This window comes from Dendroctonus ponderosae, unplaced genomic scaffold, assembly GCF_020466585.1.
Source record: "Dendroctonus ponderosae isolate FM_Combo_2020 unplaced genomic scaffold, Dpon_F_20191213v2 Dpon_F_20191213_1, whole genome shotgun sequence".
Classification (NCBI taxonomy): domain Eukaryota; kingdom Metazoa; phylum Arthropoda; class Insecta; order Coleoptera; family Curculionidae; genus Dendroctonus; species Dendroctonus ponderosae.
Genome location: NW_026017110.1, coordinates 21,915,599 through 21,938,062, shown reverse-complemented (window position 1 = coordinate 21,938,062; position 22,464 = coordinate 21,915,599). Strand labels below are relative to the sequence as shown.

The 22,464-nt window shown below is 33.1% G+C and overlaps 2 long non-coding RNA genes across 4 annotated transcripts in view; one reads left to right on the top strand and one right to left on the bottom strand.

The window, feature by feature from the left end:
- Positions 1-1,638: 1,638 nt before the first annotated feature.
- Positions 1,639-22,464, bottom strand: part of LOC109538218 — a 40,625-nt gene continuing 19,799 nt past the window's right edge. For both annotated transcript variants that reach the window (XR_007280451.1, XR_002172009.2), the window contains one exon: positions 1,639-1,701. This is a non-coding gene — a long non-coding RNA (uncharacterized LOC109538218). The remainder of the gene's footprint in view (positions 1,702-22,464) is intronic.
- LOC125502666 lies at positions 8,455-16,361 on the top strand. Of its 2 annotated transcripts, none has more exons than XR_007280440.1 (3): positions 8,455-8,665; positions 13,804-14,467; positions 14,539-16,361. It is a non-coding gene; the product is annotated as an uncharacterized LOC125502666 (long non-coding RNA). The 2 variants fall into 2 exon arrangements; XR_007280441.1 differs by lacking the exon at positions 8,455-8,665 and adding an exon at positions 8,729-8,974.

The following is a 22,464-nucleotide window of genomic DNA, read 5'->3' as shown; positions in this document are numbered from 1 at the left end:
ACCAAGTGTGAAAATAGCTATATCTAAGGTTCGTGAAAATGTGCGTTGAATAAAAAAGATACGTATTAATGGTTCTGAACAGTCAGTTTTAAAACTTATTGACGATGTCAAAACAATATGAAACTGAATAATATTTTTGAAAAGTGACCCATTGGGAGACATGCAAACGGTATTTCCTAACTTTTATAAGTGAATGTCTATTTCCTAAAGCTGGTGCTGCTATGGCGCACAATAGAAAAAGCTTGTCCCCTAAATATTAGCAGCAACTGGTTTTTTTGGGAAACCTTCAGAAAGAATATTTTTTGTTTACCTTATGGTAATAAATGCATTAAATTATATTCCATGAATTTTATTACAATCGCTTCTTTAAACGGCTTTTTTACAGTTAAAATTCACGGTAATAGTGAATGTCGGTCTTGAAAAACTCATCGAAAATGTATACTTAAAATGTGTTTATGACGATTATACGTAGTCACTCAATATCGAGTCAGTCAATTAAATTGTGCGCAGGTAATGGTTTCGATTCTTCCCGAATACTGATCTGAGCAGTATTGCAAGACGATTTGGTTACTACTCATTTGAGTTATTATCGATACTTCCAGTATACTCATATGAGTAGTATCGCAAGATGATTTGGTTACTACTCAATTGAGTAACTATCGATACTTTCTCAGTATCGTATCGTCCCTACTGCACCTAAACCAAAAACCAGCACAAGAATTAAAGCAACTAAGCCAACCTTGTGCATCCTAATGGCTTCGATTTCCCCTTATGATAGATACAAAACAAATTTCTCTAAACATATGTTCATAATGTATTTTAGCTGCTGTTGTTTCGTTGACAATGTTGGAATTTTATTTCAGATTTTTTTAGCGTCTGTATGTGTAAAAGTGTTCCACTTTCTTTTCGAATGGACACATGTAGCCATGCAACCCTCAAGACTCCAAATTACGACCCTCTGCTACGCCGAGGGTAATTAAGAAGCCCCGGCGAGGGCAGCGCAGCTCTACACGAAAGCTTTTGGCAATTATACGTCGGTTTGATGGAGGCATTAGAGAGGCCCCTGCAAATTGCCGTGTTAACTAGCCGCCCTTTTGGAACTGTAAATTATTTATTCGGTATTGGACAATCTTGAGCCGTGGCAGTCACTCTAGTTTTATATCGTTTTGTATTCATTACAAAACTTTCTTTCAGGTCACATTTTGCATAGATACAATAGCCGCCTCCATTTTCATGATTTGACGCAGCCACTTTTTATTTATGTCATCTGCGTTTCAAACTGTATACCTGGCCATAAAACTCAAAACAAAAATACTAACTTTCCGAGAAAGTTTTTCCATGGCTTCCATTTTTTTGATTTATGTCCTGGGCCGTTATATTTGCCCGGCTCACTGATTCTGTATTCATTTTTGCGTTTTTTCGCTTCCCGTTGAAATGAAATGCGAGTTTGAATATATTTCATAGCGACAATGTCGCAGTTGTGTTTTTGTTTCCCAAATATTTTTTACATCCGTTGAAATCTGCTTTTATTTTTGCTGCACGGTGAGCCTCGGTGGTTGTCGTATTAATTTTGACGGGAAACGTTTGATCTATCTACCAACCCCAATCGCTTGACTAAAATTGTATCAAAGTACTTACCATTGATAATTATTATTTTCCTTCCCCGTCATTCGAGATGGACACCAAACATCCAAAAGTTACCTGAAAACAAACAGAAAAGAGTTACTTGTTGTGTGTGTTTATTTATTTATTTAACTGTCATTCTTTCCTATAACACATAGCTCTAAAGGAATCCACTTTGACCCTCTTCGCTACAGGAAACTTATTATGAAATCGGCATTAAAATGACATCCATTTTTTTCGGTTTCTTGCTAATTTAATCAATTTTCCAGTAGCGATTCTAATGAGACCAAGAGGAACTCGACCTCATAATTAATTTAGAATACCGACGTATTAATCGAAACAGCGATAAGGTGTGAAAGAGCTATAACAATAAGGAAAATGATGGCCAAATAAGCGCCTCCCTTTAAGAACCGTTTAAACTGCCATAAAATAAACTTTTACGACTATGTAAGCAAAACCCTCAAGTATATAAATTACGTTTTACGACGTGAAGATGGGAAAGCACCTTGTTGCCAACGCCGAAACTTTTCTATATTTTCCAACGGCCAGAAAGTTTATATTTAAATACAGCAAAAAGTGCGCTCGTTCCAGAAATGATGAGCCAGACACCAGACGATGAATTCGAATTGAACAGTTCCAGAAAGCTGAAGTGGGCACCGATATCACAAATGAAAAAGTCAAATTCTAAAAAATTTTATCGGACAAAATTTGTAATAGCTAAAGTTAATGGGGTGAACCCTGATACATTTCTGGTAAGTGCGTCTGGTTAATAATCAACATATTTTTAATTCAAGTGGTCTGATAACGTCAGTATGCAAATATGCAGCGTAGAAAATGTAAATAAAATAGGATTGAAAAAGTCCTCTTGAAAAAGTCCCATTGAGTACATGTTTAAACGTTTTCGAATTTTGCGAAAATAAAGTCATCAAAACTGAACCCACGTTCAGGTAGAGCAATCTCCTTGAATTCAACATACAAATGATCAAGTTGTGACTTATCGAATGGACCCTCTAGTAAAGCAAGAGTGATTAGATCCGGCAACAGTGGCAGAGTTTCACGAAAATTTGCTCTATTTCACACAGAGACATCTTTCGCAACGCTGCCTAACCTCTAACCTTACGGAATATTTAGTTCAGTGGATGTCCCAAGGAGAGAGCTTTAGTCAGAAGGGTTTGAAAAAGGTTGTGTGAAAAATGTGGTTTGAAAAAAAAAGAAGCTTAGTCATCCAGACACAAATATATGTAAGAAGCAAATAAATATTGAAACTAATAAAGACTTCATATAAAATACTAATGATAATACGAGTGCAACTCGATAAGTTGATATCAAAGTACCTAGTGATGTCGTTGGGTTTCCCGCAGTACTTAGTAAGGTCAATGTAGAGACTATGTTTCATGATAAAGATAGATAAAAGTAAGGCTTCTCTTGGGGAGGTATTTCGTTCCAGTTTTCCTTTATTACCTGACCCAACCTCAGAATTAGCATTAGCAATGTGCAACCACAATTGTAGCTTTGCTGGGTTCTGAAAGAGTTAAAGATACTGTGAATCAAAGTTTGGATCAGAAGTGCAAATAGACAACTGTTCGCTGCAAGTAGGGACGTTCTGAATTGAGCTGAATTTCCCATCGAGACACCTTAATGTTAACCAACGCCCTTAATTTGCTATTTTTTATTTTATTTATTAGCAAAATCATTTGCTAAACAATGAAATAATTGGTTATGGACTGAACTCTATGGAGTATAAGAAGAATAAAATTCTTGACCCCTTTATACCGTGTTATAATTGTGCATTGGCCATTGAAACAAAGCGTAATAAAATTTGCTATTTTTAATTTCACAGTGCATCGTTTCACATCAATAAAACATTAGATGCTAGAAGGACGGTTAGATTTTTAATGTCGACCATGCCAAGACGCACTTAAACTATAAATCCCAGATATATTAAGCAAAGTTACTAGCTGAATAAAAACATAGTTTCACCTAACGTTACTTCATGCATGATGATGATTTAGAAATATATATATATAGAAAATAGTGCTGCTTATACCAAAATTGGCTTATTTATTATTATAATAATGACTTAAGAATGAAACTAAGAATACTCGAAACTTAAAACTGTCCTTGCCAAAAATTGTGGCAACTCAAACCACAAAATAAAAATGAATGTATTTTCGTAACATTCCTATTATTAAAAAGTCTCAAATAAACAATGTTGTGGCACAACAATGTGAAGAGCTTTTGGCATTTACACTTAAACAAACAGATGAAACCGGTTGTTTTAACTGTGCCGCATATTCAACAGTAATCAATTATCCATGTTATAGTCTTCCTAAATATTCCTTTATGTCACGGTCATATTATAATATATATATAGCTGTCAGTAGATGTGTTAAGCCGCGGGATGTCCGTTCATTTGAATTGAAAATTTATCTTATTAGAGCATTCCATATTCCTTTAGCCACGACGCATTACTAAATCAAATATTGAATGCATTATATCCAAGGCAATAAATGTCGCTGAAAGGAGACACTTTATTTCCTATACTGGCTGTCAGTATTTTTTAACCTACTTGGGTGTATTAAGACGACTTGCTATTTTCTACTCTTAGTGCAAGAGGATGTCCGGTTCAAACCCAATAAAACAATTTTGAAAAAACGTTATTTAACGAAGCAAAATGGGATTCAGTAGGTACGATAAGTATCCAGAAGCCGTTTACCATTGCCATTCTGAATATGCCCAGCACTGTAGTACAAAACTTATTGCAAAATGAACGAAATGATGAACAGGGCTTTCCGAGCAAAATATTTCACAATGCTTATCAATAAATTCAAAGCAACTGCAAAACACCGTCAACAATAGTAAATAGTAAATACATTTTTTAAATTTTGATGTCAACTTATTCAATGAGTTCGGTCATAGCACTGAAATAAATATTTGGAAAATTAAGAACTCAGTAGATCAGAAGGCGAATTTGGAAATGCTTAATTCTAGTCGCTGCTCGATAATATTTAACTAATACAACAAAAAACGTTCGAACGAACAAATCATTTTTTATCTACTAAAACAGTTTTTTGCCACTTTTGAGTTTAGACGGCCTTTGTTGAAAGTAATGTTCAAGAGATAAAGTTATTATTTTATTGATTGACTAAAAGTAAGTTGAGAGACTTGAAAACAGGTTTATTCTTAAATTTGCATTGTTGATTTTATGGCCCATAAGAAAAAGGAGTTGATGAATTTATGCTAACGTTCAAGGGGATTATCCCAATATTGGATGTATTGACATACATACAATCTGCCAGCTTTCATTAGGTACTTAGCAAAATTGAAATAGAAATTAAAAAACAAACCTGCAATAGAAACAACTGAATTACTGCCTTTTGAACAGGGAATTCTGGCGACCAAAGGAATTGCATGAAAATGTTAGTGGCATTTCTACTCCTTAGTAGATCATGGAACATGAAATCACTCCTAAGAACAGAAGTGTACACTGAGTTTAGAATTGAACATAAATCTGATCTAACTTAAACCAATACAATTTATTCAATGTGGGCAGTATAAGATAAATTATAATTTCAGTATAACGCATGTTTCAAAATATGTAAGATATAACTTTTATAAAACAAACATTAAGGCAAGGAAGTTTAGTCACTTTTGTCTACAGGGCAAAACCAATTAAATCGTCCATTTCTCTTTTTCCAGATACTCAATCTTCGACTGCAAAAGGAAAACAAGAGCCAAAGTCGTTTTAGGCCTGAGTAATTTTCTTGGAAGATTAGTGACCAGGTTTTCCAGAAATCGTACAGCCAGAAATTACGTTGCCTACCATATATCACGATTGTTTTTTCGGTGCCCAATGGACCCGAAACGCTCTCAGGGAGGGGACCAAAAATGCTGTGCTGCAGCATACAAGCAGAAAAGGTCCGTTGAAAAGATTCGAGCAAAAATGCGAGTAATTTCTGCAAAGGTGATAAAAATGTTTTAATTGCTATAATCATAAATTCTTAAATATCAATAATCACATCTATTTCCTCCCCTTTTCACATGAATTCAAAATTAAAACAAATTCTACTTTCACAGTTAATGCAGATTTACAACTCATATAAGCTACAGTTAAGGTTTAATTATACTCAAGCAAAAAATTTACATCTTTAAGTAGTTATGTATGATATATCACCGACATTTACTTTGCCTTGATAAACACAGAAAATTACTCTCATTTGATAAATAGATTTTAAATTAATTATAATTATTAATGAAAAACATCCTACGCATCAGACAGCAAATTTATGATAGGCAACATTTATATTGAAACATTATGAACTAAGCTTCTAATGGTTAGTTCCACTATGATTATTTTAAACTGATACCTTTTTTAATAACTCTCTTAATTAAAAAGATATTAATTTAGTTGGGAAAGACAAAACACATTTTTCAGTAGGTTACTAAAAGTAGGTAAATTTTTAGATATTTATATTTTGGAATTAAGACGTCCTATATTTTGTGGCAAGTCACACATCATTAATTTCTCAGATTTAGCCAGTGTAACATACAGGATTTAAAGTTCCTGCTCAGAGCTAATTAATTGTCCAACATCGTTTTCAGTAGGGGAAATTAATACCTACGAACTCAATAGAGAATAAATTAATTTTTAGAGCCGATCAGTCCAGAAATGGGGTTTATAAGTAATATTATAGCAGCAAAAAAACGGCACTTTTCTCAATTAATTTTGCACCTTTCGTTTCCTAAAATTTTAAGCCGCTTATTTTTGGTATATCAGAATCGATTGGTATTCGGGTATAAAACGTACCCATTCTGATTTATTACCCCCCAAGCCTAATAATTTGGAATACTCCTAGATCAATCTCCATTCCAGTGAGAAACAATTTCTTGAATTTAAAAAGTTACCCACGCAACCAGAAAAAAACCATCTGCCATGTTATTAAATGTTTCGACATCTAGATTCCATGGGCATTCTCTCTATCCGTAATTTAAAATGGTTGAATCTTAATGAAACATTATTATTTTCGGGTCGTCCATTTTAGGAGAATCGAACGCAACCCACATTTCCAACAACTTAATAACATGTTAACTCTTGATTTATAGACGCGTTTATAGAAAAAATGATGGCGCAGTCGTTTGTATTAATACCGGCGGAAGCTCACATCCAATTCTTTCGGTAATTTAGTAAATTTAACTGGTTTTGTTCAAAGAAGAGAGGATCTATAATCATACTTAAATGATAGGTAATATTTTTGATAATAGCTATTCTAAGGGCAGTTCAGTAACCTCTCGCGACCAATTCTGGTTTTATTGCAGAATTACGTGCCACAGAATCTATTATCTGAAGAAGAAATCTATTCCATCAAGCTCTGTTTAAACATTACTTCTGAACAACGTTCCAAGTTTATCCACATCTGTTAAAATAGCAATACGAAACTGTATAAAAGCTGAGAGTGAGTGAGAAAAGTTCACAATATATCAGTAAAGCTCAAAAAGTCCGATCTGGTCCCCCACTTCCTACGCCAAAACCATTACAAAAAGCATTCAGATCCTTATGAACTCGAAAAATAGTTGTTATTGGAAAACTATTGGAACTGTCGACGAATACTCGGCATAATTTAAACGCGGAATATCAAAAGAATCATCAAATTGTCGGTTTGCTCTAAAATCCAATTGTCGGTTGCTTGGTGTCTTTTGGAGGCAGCATTTCCACAAACAACTTCGGCTAAATATGTCGATGACAACAACCAGTCGAAACTGTCTAAATTCTACCATTTTTAACCGAAATTGTGGAAGGTTCTTAAATCATCATTTGCTAATTTCAGGCATTCTGCTGCCAATCAAAACATGGCATTGTCAGGAAGAGTTCATACGTGGGTAAGAAATGGAATTCTTCAGTGCAAACCACCGAGAAACGAACAAAATAGGTCGGGTTGAATACAATGGTGTCCTTAAGTGTAAAACATTAATTTAACAGGTAGTGAATTTTGAGTGTACTCGTATTTCCAGTAAGCACAGAAGAGTATATCACTAAGTTTTTTAGAAAGGGTGTGAGTACGAATTTTAAAAATAACGGAATCTGAAAGTTACTTGTAATATAAACGGATTTTAAGGCAGAGGTAAAAAAATTTTATTATGAATTAACTACTGAAATCTAGTGCTTCGTTCACTTCAATGCCGCTGGCTTCATGTTTAAACATTTTATCAAAACTTGTTGCAGTTGATTGGTTGTAATGAAATGGAACAAGGATGGGAATTGTAGTTAGAAAATTTCGGAATACATTGGCTTGGAAACTACTTTCAAATGGGGACAACTTTCTGGCAAATACTCTGTGCTTGAGTTCAAATGAATATACTTAGCAAAACCAACACCTTAATTTCATTAAGAAAAAAATTATTAATTAATATTTATTAAAAATATATTAAATATCTCAAGTTTCAAATGTGGGTTCATGGAAATAATAATTGTTAATTTTTCTCAGTTTTGATACTCATTTTTTCACAAGTTTTACTATGTTGCTTGATTTCTCCTTAAGCAATAATTTATGCATTTTGGTTACGTTTTGTCGAAATCGAAATTTATCTAAAAAAATAAACCGTTTAAGGTAACATTGGTAAAAACAATATGTTAGTACAAACGAGTCATACCAATTTGAATTTCAAATAATCGCACAATTTCAGGCAATTGCATTAATTTTATTATAAGACAAATGACTTAGCAATTATGGATGAAATATGCCACGTATATATGAGTGAGCTGTTAGACGTATAGATTACCGTTTTTAATTAAATTTAATTTACTACCTTGATGTATTATTCATTTTTAGTGTATATGGTTGGCATTCGCATACAGCTTGGAGATGGTCTGTTAGAATGTTTATTATTATTTTACGCTCCACCAGTACTTTGGTATTAGAGAAGTTGTGCTATAAAAGTTCCTTATCCGGATTGTTTGGAGTCGAAATTGAAGATGGAAACCTACATTAGCTAAATATTCGTCGATTTCAATAGAAATATTTTTCACAGTGTTGCCGTTAAGTAGGTAAATTGACTATTCCTCTAAACATATTTGGAAAATAAACCAACAGCATTTTCCCTATCATTTTTTTAGAAAAAAATTTATCAGGCGTTCCATTGTTTAAAATCTGCCTATTTTAGAACATTTTTGAAGATATGTGAGTTTAGTTTTCTGATCATCCTCAGACAACAAGCTAATTTTTGTTCTTCCGGCCTGCTATTTTCCTAACTTGAACCATGTAGATTGATTTCGATTGTAGAATACTTCAACAATCACTAGGCATGACCCTCATTGTAAACACACCTACATGAAAACATTGCGGACGACGAAAACGTAAGTTCACACGACGAGTTATTTTTTCTTTCTTTAGCTTATTTCAATTTTAATTTTACTCACCAAGTCCTGACGTGAAACAGTTCATGTTTAAAAGAAACTATAAAAAGGTCTTTTTTTATTTTAAATACTGTAAACTTTCCTCCGCAAATATACATGCTTTAATAATAAACTTTCAGACAATGAATGCAAGCAAATTAAAAATCCTTTTTCTACTCACAAGTAAGCGGCAATGCTTAATTATAATCAATTGAATCCTACGCGAAGTCAATGTTGAGCATCACCCCAGAAAGGCAAAACGTTGTCACGGTTCGTATCTTTCGCACTTTAAACGCGGCGGTTGTGTGAACCTGCCTTCAGTTTTGATGATGGTACAGTGGCGTAGCAGAGCTTATTTGCTTAAAATGAACAACTATAATCATTTTAAACATGCTTACTGAATCCGCCTCTATTTATGAGTGGTGTGTAAGATCGTAAAAAATATCGAGATTTGAAATTGAATAAAGCACTTTCAAAGTGATAAACAATTAGTCAACCTTTTGTGAAACTCAGCACAGCGGTTTCTTCTCTGGTTATTTTTATTGTCAACAAAATATGTATTTCCACGCACTTCAAACATATTAACTGCAAAAAACTTCGCTTCTTGACCTTTCTAGGTGTAGAATAACTAGGTAATACTTTTGTACATAAGAAGTTCCTCCACAATCTTATGCAATATAAACGATAAAACTTTGATATGGAAATATCAAGTTTGCCTTAGTTATAAATGTTTTCGTACCACTCGACGCAATATCCAACTGTGTGTCAAGGAAAAATATGAAAGAAATCCTATTGCAATGTAAATTTTTTTCTTTGACCGACAATCCACTATAAATTTATTCTAAAAATGGATTTATATAAAAGTAAACCGTCATAACCAGGGTCAGACATATATACTCACTATAACATATACAAACACAACTACACAAAACAGAGGGCACGCAAGGCACGGAATCGCACGTGTAAAATATAATTTTTTAAAAGTGCAAGCGCAGAAATGTAATTTGCGTTATGAATTTATGACTGTTTACTTTTTATTGTAATGCTTCGTATATTTTACACGTTTTTTGCTCAGGCATTATTTACGGCTTAACGGGAATGTTACGCGTGCATTTTATTGGCTACAATTAATTTAAAAAATGAATTTATTTGTGCTGCCGAACTGTATGAACCTACACCGATTTCAAGTGATTTCCATTTATGTAAATAATTTCTAATGGTCGTCCCGTTTCATTTAGGTTCATATTTATAAAAGATCTGCAGAAAATTCTAATTGTTATATGAGGCAGTAATCGAACCAAAATAAGACCATTAAAAAATAATAGTGCCTATTTTAGAACATCTGGACGAAGAACAAAGAAAATATATTTGATGACAACTTTTTCATATCGGCTTAATGTTATAAAAAGTTTATTTTACGTGAACATTTTTCGAAAAGCCGAAAGGAAAATAATAACAACGTTGAAGCAATCACATCGGTCAAAAACATACCACTGAACAATAGTTATAGCAAAAACGTTCAGAGGAATAAACAAATAACGAGCGTTTCATTGAAATGAACATTTTTTACTGCATCTTTTTATTAACACAGACAGAATTTTTCAATTATATGAGAACTTTGGAATATATTTCAGTAATGCGGACGAATAAGCCCTCTTTGTTTTCCTTCTTTAACACAATGGTGAATGAGCATTATGCATTTTTGAACAGTAACACAACTCCAAAAGTAAAGAGAATCACTGACATCTGTGGAGAAAAGTGAAAATTGTAGCTTTCTCCGGTATAATTTTCGGCTAAGGCCATGGCAAATATTCCCTCTCTAGAACCTAGATCCTCTATTTTCGGACCGGGTTTACAAACACTTTTCAATTATAAAACCGCTTTTCAGCGTGCACATAGTAATATAGTATAAAAATATAAATAATCACAAATTATATCACCGTAAGCCCTAATTTCAAGTTACGTTAGTGCGTGTGTATTAAATTATTTGTCGGTCGATTTAAAGCCACTTTTACAGGATTATTTACCAAATGAGCGATTATGACAAATGTTTTCCAGAAGTGAAGTTAAACATAACAAACACATTCCAGTCTGAGCAGCGATACAAAAGTTTGCTCCATTTTTAGTAAAGATTAATTAAAATTGTTGAGCGAATAACCCAGAAACAAGGTCATAAATGAAGTTGTTGTTACTAGAGGAACAAACAGAGTCACATAATCACAATATCTATTAAGAACTGTTGAATCGCAAACAGAAGATCTAACGAAGACTAACAAGATGGAAAACTCACAGAGCAAGATTCATGTGTTATCACTTAGACCACAGCAAATAATGAAATTCCAGAACTAATAGAAAAGCACTTTTAAAATGTTTTGATTCAAATCAACAAAATCTAGGAATTTTAAAGGATTTTAATTTTGAGCTTTCAGAAGCAGTAGGTAACCTTCGTAATAAATCATAAAGTAAAGAAAGCACAAAACCCATAGATCAAATTAGTCAGACCCGTATTCTTATTACATTATGAGTTTTCCAATGAAAGAATCATGGTATTATAAACCAAAGAATCCTTGAAAATATTGCTACATTAAGGAATTTTACTAAGAAAATTTTATAAACATGTATCTCTGTTAAGATTATAAATTTCCAATACTTATTTAATTCCTCTTCAACCAAATCTTTGACTACCTAAAAAAGGTTTAGAAAGTCATAACGGTTTCGCACTAAAATAGAACTGCTTGATTCATTACTGAAATTTATAATGCATAAAATTACGCATGGTAAGCTATCTTTTATCTGCACAAATTAGCATTTTAACTAGTGCCCCGGCTCGTTCAATAAGAGAGTCAAGACAAGAAGGCAGCAGGTCTATTCAAAATAAGAAATGAGAATGAGATTTCAATCTTTTATTTGCGCCTGCAAGCGGTTTCGATTCAGAGTTGTTCTCGCTATTCTTTCATGCTATGCCATATCATCTACAAATTCTCGATATGGCGGACAGCACAATGGCTCAGCGGTGTCCCAACAACACCTTGAATGCGCTATATCTGATCGTTCATATCCAGATTGTTGGTACCGCTACAGGACGTGTCATTATCAAGGACAGACATATGGAGGGACATGTCTTTTTACTATCTAAACTGAATAGCATTTTAGCGTCTAGTCAAACCCATTTCAAATGCTTTACAGGAAGTATAAACGTAGTTTCGATAAACATTTGTATCCATACATTTCACGAATATCAATAGTTTTACTAACTAAAAGTATTTTGAAGTGTATTGGCATACCAGTGTTTGCTTAAATAAGTTAAACCAGACAATTCGGAATTTATGTTGTTTATGATGTTATGTTCTTAATTTTAAATTTCTGTTGTTAAATAGTGTGTGCTTCATCATGGATATATTCAATGGAAACTAGAAGAATCACTATTTACCAAATTATTTTACTTCTTTCATTAACTTATGAAACCAAGTACTTTTTCAACACTTTTTTGCAATAATCTGAAGTCTTGTGTGAGTTTCTTTAATTCTCTTCAGTTTATTGTTTGATTTTATTTTCTGCGGTCAATAAAGTTTAACATTTTTCGGCGCCATTTGTCGGAAGTTTCTAAAACAAACTGCCAATTTGTGATCTCATTCTGAGTTTAGCACATACATTCAATTTCAGATAGGCAGTATTTTGATAGAGTCAAAAAAAATTTCATAGTTCAAAGGAAAGTTTCATCAAAATCAATATCAAATTGAAAATTTACCGGAACGCATACTGATTGGCAGACTGGGATCTACTGAATCACCACCAGGGTTTCCAGGTCCGAATATCAAGTTTCGGTAGATAAGCTCGACACTTTTCGGTAGAGAATCGGTAGACTCATTTTTCTTTCATTATTAAGGGCTAGAGCTCGTTGGGTAGTCCAAAACCTCACCAAAACAAAAGGCTCCATAAAATCGCTCGTTTTTCAAAACTTGAATTTTTAAACTTACAGGAATACTACAATAAGCATGAGTCAGTAAAGAAGTAAAGATGAAATTGTGCTCGTTTTTAGCTTATTTCTCAACTTAGTTTTCATTAGATTAACCTGTGAAAATATCCGTTCAACATTGGCTGATGAGTGAGGTGGAATAAGCAGGTTACAAATAAAATTGGTTAAAATTTTATTCACATTTTCATAAGAAATAAAAATGGCCATCCAGGTAGTAAAACCATCACATCGAAATATCTGGCAAGTTCATATTAAAAACACCCGGAAATAATGAAATTAGATCTTGCTCGACATAATTTACTATGTCCAAAACAGTTCCCGGATGGATACGGAATTTGGATGATTTAAGTCGCATGTTTTGATGTTTTTTTAAACGATTGTTAGTATCAATTGGAGTAATAAAAATGATATGAAAGACGAAGGACGAGGCGATGGGCAAAGGGCAAAAACAGCAAAAAGGCCGCGACTGTCCGACCGGCACTCCGATCGATAAATCAGTCAGAGAGTGACCGGGCGGACTACGGCCATGATTTACGATCGAACCGCCACTCGCGCATGTGATTATTATTATAATAACAGCGCCTTTTGATACCTTAGCCTGAAGACGAAGGCAGTCATGACCAGTGGCGGATCACCATAATCCTAGTTAGCTCATTTTGTACATAGATAATGCCTTCTGCTTGTTCGTAGATAATGGACTCACACTCTGGTCATCAATGCGTCGATCGTTATAGACGCATCGACATTAGTTAATTTTTCTACCTCGACCATAAGAGAGTTGATGATTTGTTGAATATTATCTTTTGATTTCTAGGGGCAGCAGTGCAAGCAACATTTGCTCGATGGAATGGTGTAATGGGTTAAAACGTCCATTAATATTGAAAATATGAGGAGCTCTTCACGACTTGATTTGACGATTATCCGATTAACTTTGGACAGCACGTGTTTAAGTCATTTTTCCACTTGTATTTTACCGAATGTCAGAGTATCTGATAATTCTTTACAATCCCGCTTTATCCGGATTTTATTAGTGAAAAAGAATATACACAAGAAAATCATGAAAGCTCAGCCGTAACAACATTAACAGTTTCAGTTTATTCTACAAAAGAAAATTTGCGTTGCATGATCTCAATCTGTAGCTTTTTATATTTGAAAATAAGTATTTAATATTAATTTGTCTTCTAGGTAGAAGATTATTAATTTGGACGTAAATTTTATGTTCTAGTTTCGGCTAGGTAAACCACCCAGATTAAACCAACACGCACCGCACGAACCCAATAAACAAATCGAAATTAGTGAATTTTGGTAAAGATTCTTGGTACGCCAAGTTTCAACTTCCCAGAAACACTAGGACTTTCCTTGTGTTGTCTACAGTAAAATGTGTCTCCTTTTTCCAAAGCAACTCATAAATATGTAAGAAAAATTGTACTTTTCGACGTCAGAATTAAACTCGAACTCATTTAAGGTCAGGAATCCAGGTAGGTTAGTAGCAAACAGTAGTTAAAGCAAGATAACAAATTACTACATTAGTAGCACTATTATTTTACAGAGGGCACTAATTGCCAATCTAGCACGTAAAATTTGGATAAGAGATCTCACATCGTCTTCAAACGGATTAAATGTCGCATACAAGCATCATAAAGCTGGCAAAGACATGTTGCATTGCAATTGAGGCTTCTACGTTGGGTAAGATTCTCGCAACAGTGCTGCTAACAAGAAGTGAAACTTTTTGACGCCTAAGTAAAGATTTCCTAGCGTGAAAGGCAAAACCTGTCTTTTTAGTAAATGGAGTGTGCACTGAAAGCAGAAATGCTGCTTGAGATAAAGTGTAAACAAAAATGTTCAATTTCATGACCCTAAAACTATTTTGGAGTTTGTTAGGACCTCTGCAAAGAAAAATCTTCGTGGAAGGAACTTAATCGCCAAAAACTGACGACAAGAAAGGAACACATGATCCGTTCAGAAGAATAGCTAAAGATATCCAACCAATAAAATGAACTGCCTAAGAACATACTAAGAACTGCCTAAGAACGTGACTGATTGCTTTTCCCAAGTATTCTACTGATTGTACTTTTTTAATGGTTTTACCAGATGCAGGTTGCTCCTTGCATGCATTTTCTCCAATGCATTCGATGCATTACATGCATCGAATTCATTGGAGATAATGGAGCAGCTAAAGTACTGACTTGTGCACTTATTTGTATTTTTATGGGTTTGCTTTTTATCTATTAATCCATGAGACAAGTTACTTTCCAGCCATACATGTAAATAAAGTATGCTATTAATGTGCTATACATTATAATCGTAAGAGCACTGCACTGTCCACCTATTTTGCGTCCTTTCTAACCTTTTACAGACATGCTTCAAATAACACTTTATCTTCATCACTTTTTAGCTTAGTCAAACCTGCTTGCTCTATCCTAGGGCAAGTGAGACGGCAATGTCTATCTAACGGTTTTTTAGTACATTTTTTCAAATTGCAGACAATTTAATATGTACGCAATATTTCGAGTAACCGTTATTGCATTGCCAGAAGGCTGGCAAAAATGTACCTACAAAGAACAGGAGAGAAGAAGACAGAAAGTCTGCCAAGCTATGAACCATTTGATTGGTTGAATATATGTATAACTATTGACACCATTGGTTGAATATATGTATAACTATTGACACCATTGGTTGAATATATGTATAACTATTGACACCACATAGGTAGTTTTTGAGAATGAAGTTTAACAATTAATCTAATCATAAATAGAATTAATGATGCAGTGAAACAACTCACAGTTTTCAAAAATAAGCCCAACAACCTCATTGATTTTTATAAACTGTTGGTCAGGTCCAAATGTTTCTTTCTGGTTATATCACTTGGTAAAAAATCCGTCAATAGTCTAGCCTGTTTTCCTTAGCTTTTGTCCGAAAGAAATGTAACATGAATGAATATGTAAATGTAAGAAATAAGATGTGCTTTGTCTAGACGACATTTTAACAAGAAAACTTGCTAATTGATTTTATTATCAAATAATTATTAATTTTTTTAGAATCAGTAGGTTGTTTAATTTCACATTGCCTATATGTTTTATCTGTTATATGTGTGCTTCCTCACTCTCATAAGATTTGCATAATTCATCCCCGCATTCGCAAAGTGAAACCAGATGTTAGTTCGGATTAAAAAAACACTCATACGATTTCCAAATATGGTATTTCAAAATTAAACCGCTAGACGAAAACATCTGTAAAGATGAATACATAGTATAGATGAACATAAATTCAAAAAACTGGATCAATCAATTAGACCAAATCAAGTTTGAAACTATAAAATTGCATTGGTCTTTTTTGGCTTAACTGATTTTCTCATTTCAAAATATTCAGATTATATTTTTAAATCAAATTTAACAGATCTGAAATGTTTTAGTGCCTTTTTTTGTTTTCTGGTGCATAAAATTACAAATTCGATGCAAATGTTAGTATCTAATATCTGTTAGTCAGCTACAACTCAACCTGTTTGAAAGTTTCAACATGTTAAAGTTTCGTATTAAATAAGATACTTTCATTTACAACAAATACCTTTAACTGCAATGCAAAAAATGGTCCGTTTTCTATTAGTTCTCTCTAAATTTCCGGAAATTTTTAACTTTAATAAATTAGATAATAAATAATTTAATAATTTCAAAGAAACGAATGTGCAAAGAAATTTTGGGTCGAGACAATTTATGTCCAATCAACAATAGTTAGTAGTAACTACACACAATTTGCTTTAATTCTTTAGTTTATTTTATTTCGAACTTACATGTTTAACAGTTCGGTGTAAGATACGCATCAACATAGTATTATGCATATTTTTAATTTTATACAATTAAGTATAAGCTTAATCGCTTCTTTGTATTAACGCTTTTATTTGACAAATAATCTCGAAAGGTTTTTTTATTATCCACAGATTTAGAAGGTAATTTTTGCAAATAAATCGTTTGTTCATAAAAAAATCGACAACAATAATAGTGTCTTTGAAAATGAAGAAAACCATATGGAGTTCTACGTATTTTATTGTTTAAGAATCAAAATGTTTTCCGGTTGAACAACTTCATGACTGCTTGTACTGCAAATGTTATCCGCTGATAAAATGTACAACAAAATTAATTAATATTTATTATTATCCAATTAGAATAAAAATACTTATACACAGCGTGATTAAATTTGAATTACCTACGTCGATCTTTGTTTTCGCTTCCATAAAAAACATTTCTAAACTTACGAGTTCCTGGTAAATCTAGTCATAGTTGTCACAAAGACGTAGCTTGAACCATGCAAAGTCTTCCATAGAAAAAAACCCATGTGCCACCATAAACTAATAGTAAATATTAATGTACACATTAGTTTCGCGGCGATGGTGTAAAGATATGCACCAAAATCCGGTAGCTGGAGCTCCAGTTAATGAGCTTATTAATATTAAGTTCAAATAATTATTCCTAATATTGTTTCTCGTGTGCCAACTTTCTCATTGGGCATGAAGTAAAACCGCAAAGACCAATTAAGGCACCATAAAACCGGCACGTAACAAATTGCTTATTACAATAAGTTAAAGTACTAATAATACGAATTAGTTTTACAAAATTGATGAGTACTGATTAATTGCAATTACGGTTGCAAGTGAGCTTTTTGTGCATAATATCCATGCGAAAACCATCATTATGTAATGAGCCGATATGTGATAAGCTTATTAAAATATGTAAAGTCTGAAATTATTAATAAACTTAATGAATATAATTTGTAGGTAAACTTTTACATTTTACAGTAAGCTGTCCATCATATAAAAAAAGGGTGGTGTTAAATTTGTAAATGTTATTTCAAGACCAGGAAGCAAACCCATAAACAACATTGAGCTGCTACTGTCGGCGTCACATTAAATGGTCGTAAAAGTCATCATAAAATCATACGAGATTTTGGAACCTTCTCATAAAACGGCCATCTCAAGTTGATGAGCTATTTGCTTCTGTTTTAGAGACCACCTGTGTTTGCCAAGCTGGCTAGTAGAAAATTGTTTTAGCATAAGCAAATGAGATATTTTTTTTAAATTTGCTTGCAGGTCCTTTAGAACAGAAAATATTATGCAAGAATGTGTTACTTTTCCACTTCTGACTGCTTTCTGGATGACCTTTCCCGAAATTGGAAAACATTAAATTTAAATACCTAGGGGTTCAATGCTTACACATACATTTTTAAAGACTTGGTGTTTAGATATTTTCGTATTACACGTGCCGTGTAATTTGTCCATTTCGATCCATTTTCCTCTACTTAAACATTCATCCACCATTGCGTCTACATAGAAAAATTAAAAAATAAATTTTCGAAATATCGGAAAACATTTAGCATGATTCCGACAAGGGAAATATAAAAACATATTAGCTTCACAATTTGCGTAAGTTCTAATGCTCAAACTATTCAGTAAATTGGAATAACGTAGGTAAATAGTGCAATTATTAAATTGTTACTGGTATTTAAAGTGACGACGTAATTGTACACTTCCTATATTAGAGCGCGATAAAAATCATGCTTATTAAATAATTTGAGCAAATAATAGGGAAAGAAAGCACGGAACATGCACAGAATAAATATTACCCATAATAAGCATATTACATCCGTTGTTAAATCTTGTTAGATCGTAAATATGTGTCGAATCCGTAAATACCGGTGTACGTTTCCTTGTAATTCAATGGAAACAATAAATAATATTTAAATATTTCACTCGACACTGGAAAAATGCATTTATTAATACCATAACATAACACGAGAGAAATGCTTGGAATGCACACCGTGTAGGTAGAGTTTTAACGAGAGAAATTATGTCTGTTTTGCCAACTTCCGCAGTTCAACTAAAGCACAATTATCTTGTCTATATAAAGAAAACCCAAACACTTTTTAGTGCGAGTTATTTGAAAAAAGCATTTCCTAATTGGTCTGATAATTGCTTCTTCAGAAATGTCAGTTTTCAATAATTTCAACCATAAAAAACCTAAGCTGACAAGTAAACAGCAGAAAAATATAGTCACTTTAAAACAACAGAACCAGCAATAATAAATTTTGCAAAACCAACATAGTGGCAAATTGCAAACTGCACCTGGCTAACAATCTAATAGGAAAATGACAATGTTCACGGAATGTATAATATATTTTAGATTAACTGTACAACTAACGAGTTGTTCGCTTCATTGAACAGACCTGAGTTATTGTTGGTCGCCAAGTAGGTTGTTGCAGTTCAAGATTTGCCTCCGGGCGACATACGAAACAATAATGTAGCTTTAAGTTTAAAATAAATATTCGAAATTGTACATGTTACGCTTGTAATATATTTTGTTAATAAACTAGAATTAATATATGTACCTATTGCAAAAGATCCATTTGTAACTAGAATATAACTTTTTTTTCGGATCAGGCGATGCACTAGTAAACCCGCAACATTGAACATTTTTACAACTACGTGTGAAGCCTCAACTGACCCTCCACAAACAAACTCTCTCAAATAAATATGTTCTCCAATAAATTACTATTTGGAAAATTTTCCATTAATTAGGTATTCCATTCTTAACGGTTAAAGTTTGTAAAATATTTAATTAGATGGTAAATCTTATCTTTTTAAGTAGCAAGTAGTCAAAGTTAGTTAAAAAACGTACATTTTACATTATGATTAAGTTTTAGCAAATTTTCAATTTACCTACTATCACGCTTCATAGTGTTTCCTCTGGATTTCTTTCTTTTTATGGCTTCAGGTTGTCTGACGTGAATCTGAAACCACTGAGGAAGAAATGAAATAAAAACGAAAATATGAAATGTGGCTCTCAACAATTATTATACATATCGCTAATTTTTGGCTAAATAACTAACTACTAACTAAACTGAATTTACTTCATTATGTAAATTTTGATTTTTTAAATTTAATTACTTAAGTTTTATTTAATAACTTTTTGTTTTGAAATGAAGTATATTACGATGGATGTAGGTAGACAAATAGATGTTTAAAAGTATTATTCATACTGTTGTTGAAATGTTGTTTGTATTTTAATACGATTTGCAGAAGAAAATGTAAATCTTTTTGGTTAGGAGGATTTAATTGAATGTAACTTTTCTAAACATTCTATAGTAAAATTTATCATTGGCTATTTTGATTAGAACAAAAGTAATAGAAAATGTCTTCAATATCAAGAAAAAAGTCAGGAATTGAACTGTCAATTTTTACATAAGTAAGCTTAACATGTACCTACATTAATTATATACGATTCTACAAGACCCAAATCTGAAACAAATTCAAATTCTAACTTTGTTTCGTACCACTGCAGTGAACCATCGCATTTTTTTTATATTTATATTTTTTGTTGACGGACTAAAACACCTGAACTGTTCTATCCGGTATAGATATTTGGATACAAATTGTTATGTTATATTTTGATCAAAAAACATGGAGTTTCCCAAACAAATCATAATTTCCTCTCAATTTTGGACTCTTCAATCTTTCTATATAGCTTTTCTACGCAAGTAATAAATATCCTCGTTCAGTTATCTATTGCATTATATATTTGTTAATTTGCCGCTTTTCCTTTTTAGAGCAAAATTGAAAAGAAGAAGCTCTGAAGAATTTCTAGCGCGTTATTCAAAAAAATTAAATGTGTGTAGCAAACACCTGTAACGTTTAGTTGAACATCAGAGTGAATAAACCCCGCTTCTTTTTTTCTTATGAATATGCTATTAATAATAGAGCTTGAAAAAATTCCAATTTTCTATGAAAAAATTCGAACGCATTATCAAAATATCACTATTAAAAAGATGGAAATAAATTGAAAAGAAAAAGTCAGTCTCATAAATATATTTAAAAAGTTAACGAAAATATTATAGAATTTGACACAATCACTATAGATTTTGTGTTTTGCGCCACCTAACGTAAGCTTTCAAAAGTTCTTTGCTTCAATCAATAGCCAGCCCTGCGTTCAAAATCACTAACATTTATTCCAGTCTACCCTTAGCTTATTGATCCCCATCCCTTGGCGCACCGGCTCTGAAACTGCTACAGAGATTTAGCGATAGAGGGCACCCGTTCATCTGGTGGAAACAACTCAAAGTAATTCAAAGAGGGATTCTGTTCGAAAGCAATCGATTTTCGGAGCCCAATCTGGCTCTATAGAAGATTGAACGTATGTCCTAGTTAGAGAATTGTATACTAGATGGCAGCTGAGCAGCTACAGTTGGAGATACGAATTTGAAAAATCACAAAGAAATGGCAAACCTGGGCAAATATCACAGCTAGTAAAGCAAAATACTTAATTCATTTCCAATTTAATGAGCCAATCAACATTCAAAAGTCAGGCCCGGTCCGCTAAAACTTTAGCATTTTAACGCCTGATTAGAATCTAAGTTACGACATTGGCCGTCCTGCATCAACAAAAATTTTAGTCAGGTATCGGAAGAGTGTTATTGTTGTTATTGGTCCTCATTGCTAGACAAAATGTTTGCATGAAAGTCGCATCGGCTGCAGGTCGGAATTTAGAATGCTTCATTATGTCTGATATTCTGCATAATTAGAGTGGGTGCCTAAATTTTTGACTTTCGGGACTTAACAGAGTTAATTTTGTTTGCTGGTTAAACTTGTTAAAAAATGTCCGTTTTACAGTATCAAGGGAAACATCAATAGTGAAACAGGAAAATCTAACTGTGGTAAGTGGTAAGAAAATAATTATTATTTTAGACGCTTATGGTAATCTTGAGCAGAAAGGACCAGTGATAATGTGCAATTAATATTAATGGTAAAGATTTCTAATAATAACAGGGAGAGTTGAATGTTCCGAACGGTTTAGAAACGTCATATGGAGATAAGAATACGAAACATTCTCCATTTCCACGGGATCTTAAAGATTGTACCGGAGGATTCCCAAATCAAAATCTTGATGGTTGTGTTGAAAAATTATATTCGAATCAAATAACTAAGCGAATTTGACGAATACTCTGAAGAGGCGTATCTTCAGAGTATTCGTCAAATTCAACCATTATAGTAAATTTTATCAGAATGTACTTCTTAAGAATCGTATCAAAAAATGATAAAAAATAAACATATTGTATAAGAATAAAAACGCTGACAAATAAATTATTTTAATAGCTGGCCAAGATTTTATGTTTTCTTTAGGCAATTATTTTCGGCTTTATTGCATAATATATCTCTGAAACTATCTGGAAGGACACTGAACACTTCTTCTTCTTCTTCTTCTTAGCGTACCTTATCCGTCGCGGACGTTGGCTATCAACATGGCAATTTCAATTTTATTGACCGCATTACTAAATAGCTGTATAGATGCAAGTCCAAACCACTGGCGTAGATTTTGCAGCCATGAGTGTCTTCTCCCTCCTGGTCCTCTTTTACTGTTGATCCTTCCTTGAGCTATTAACTGGAGTAGACGATATTTTTGATGTCTCATTATGTGTCCGAGGTATTCCAGTT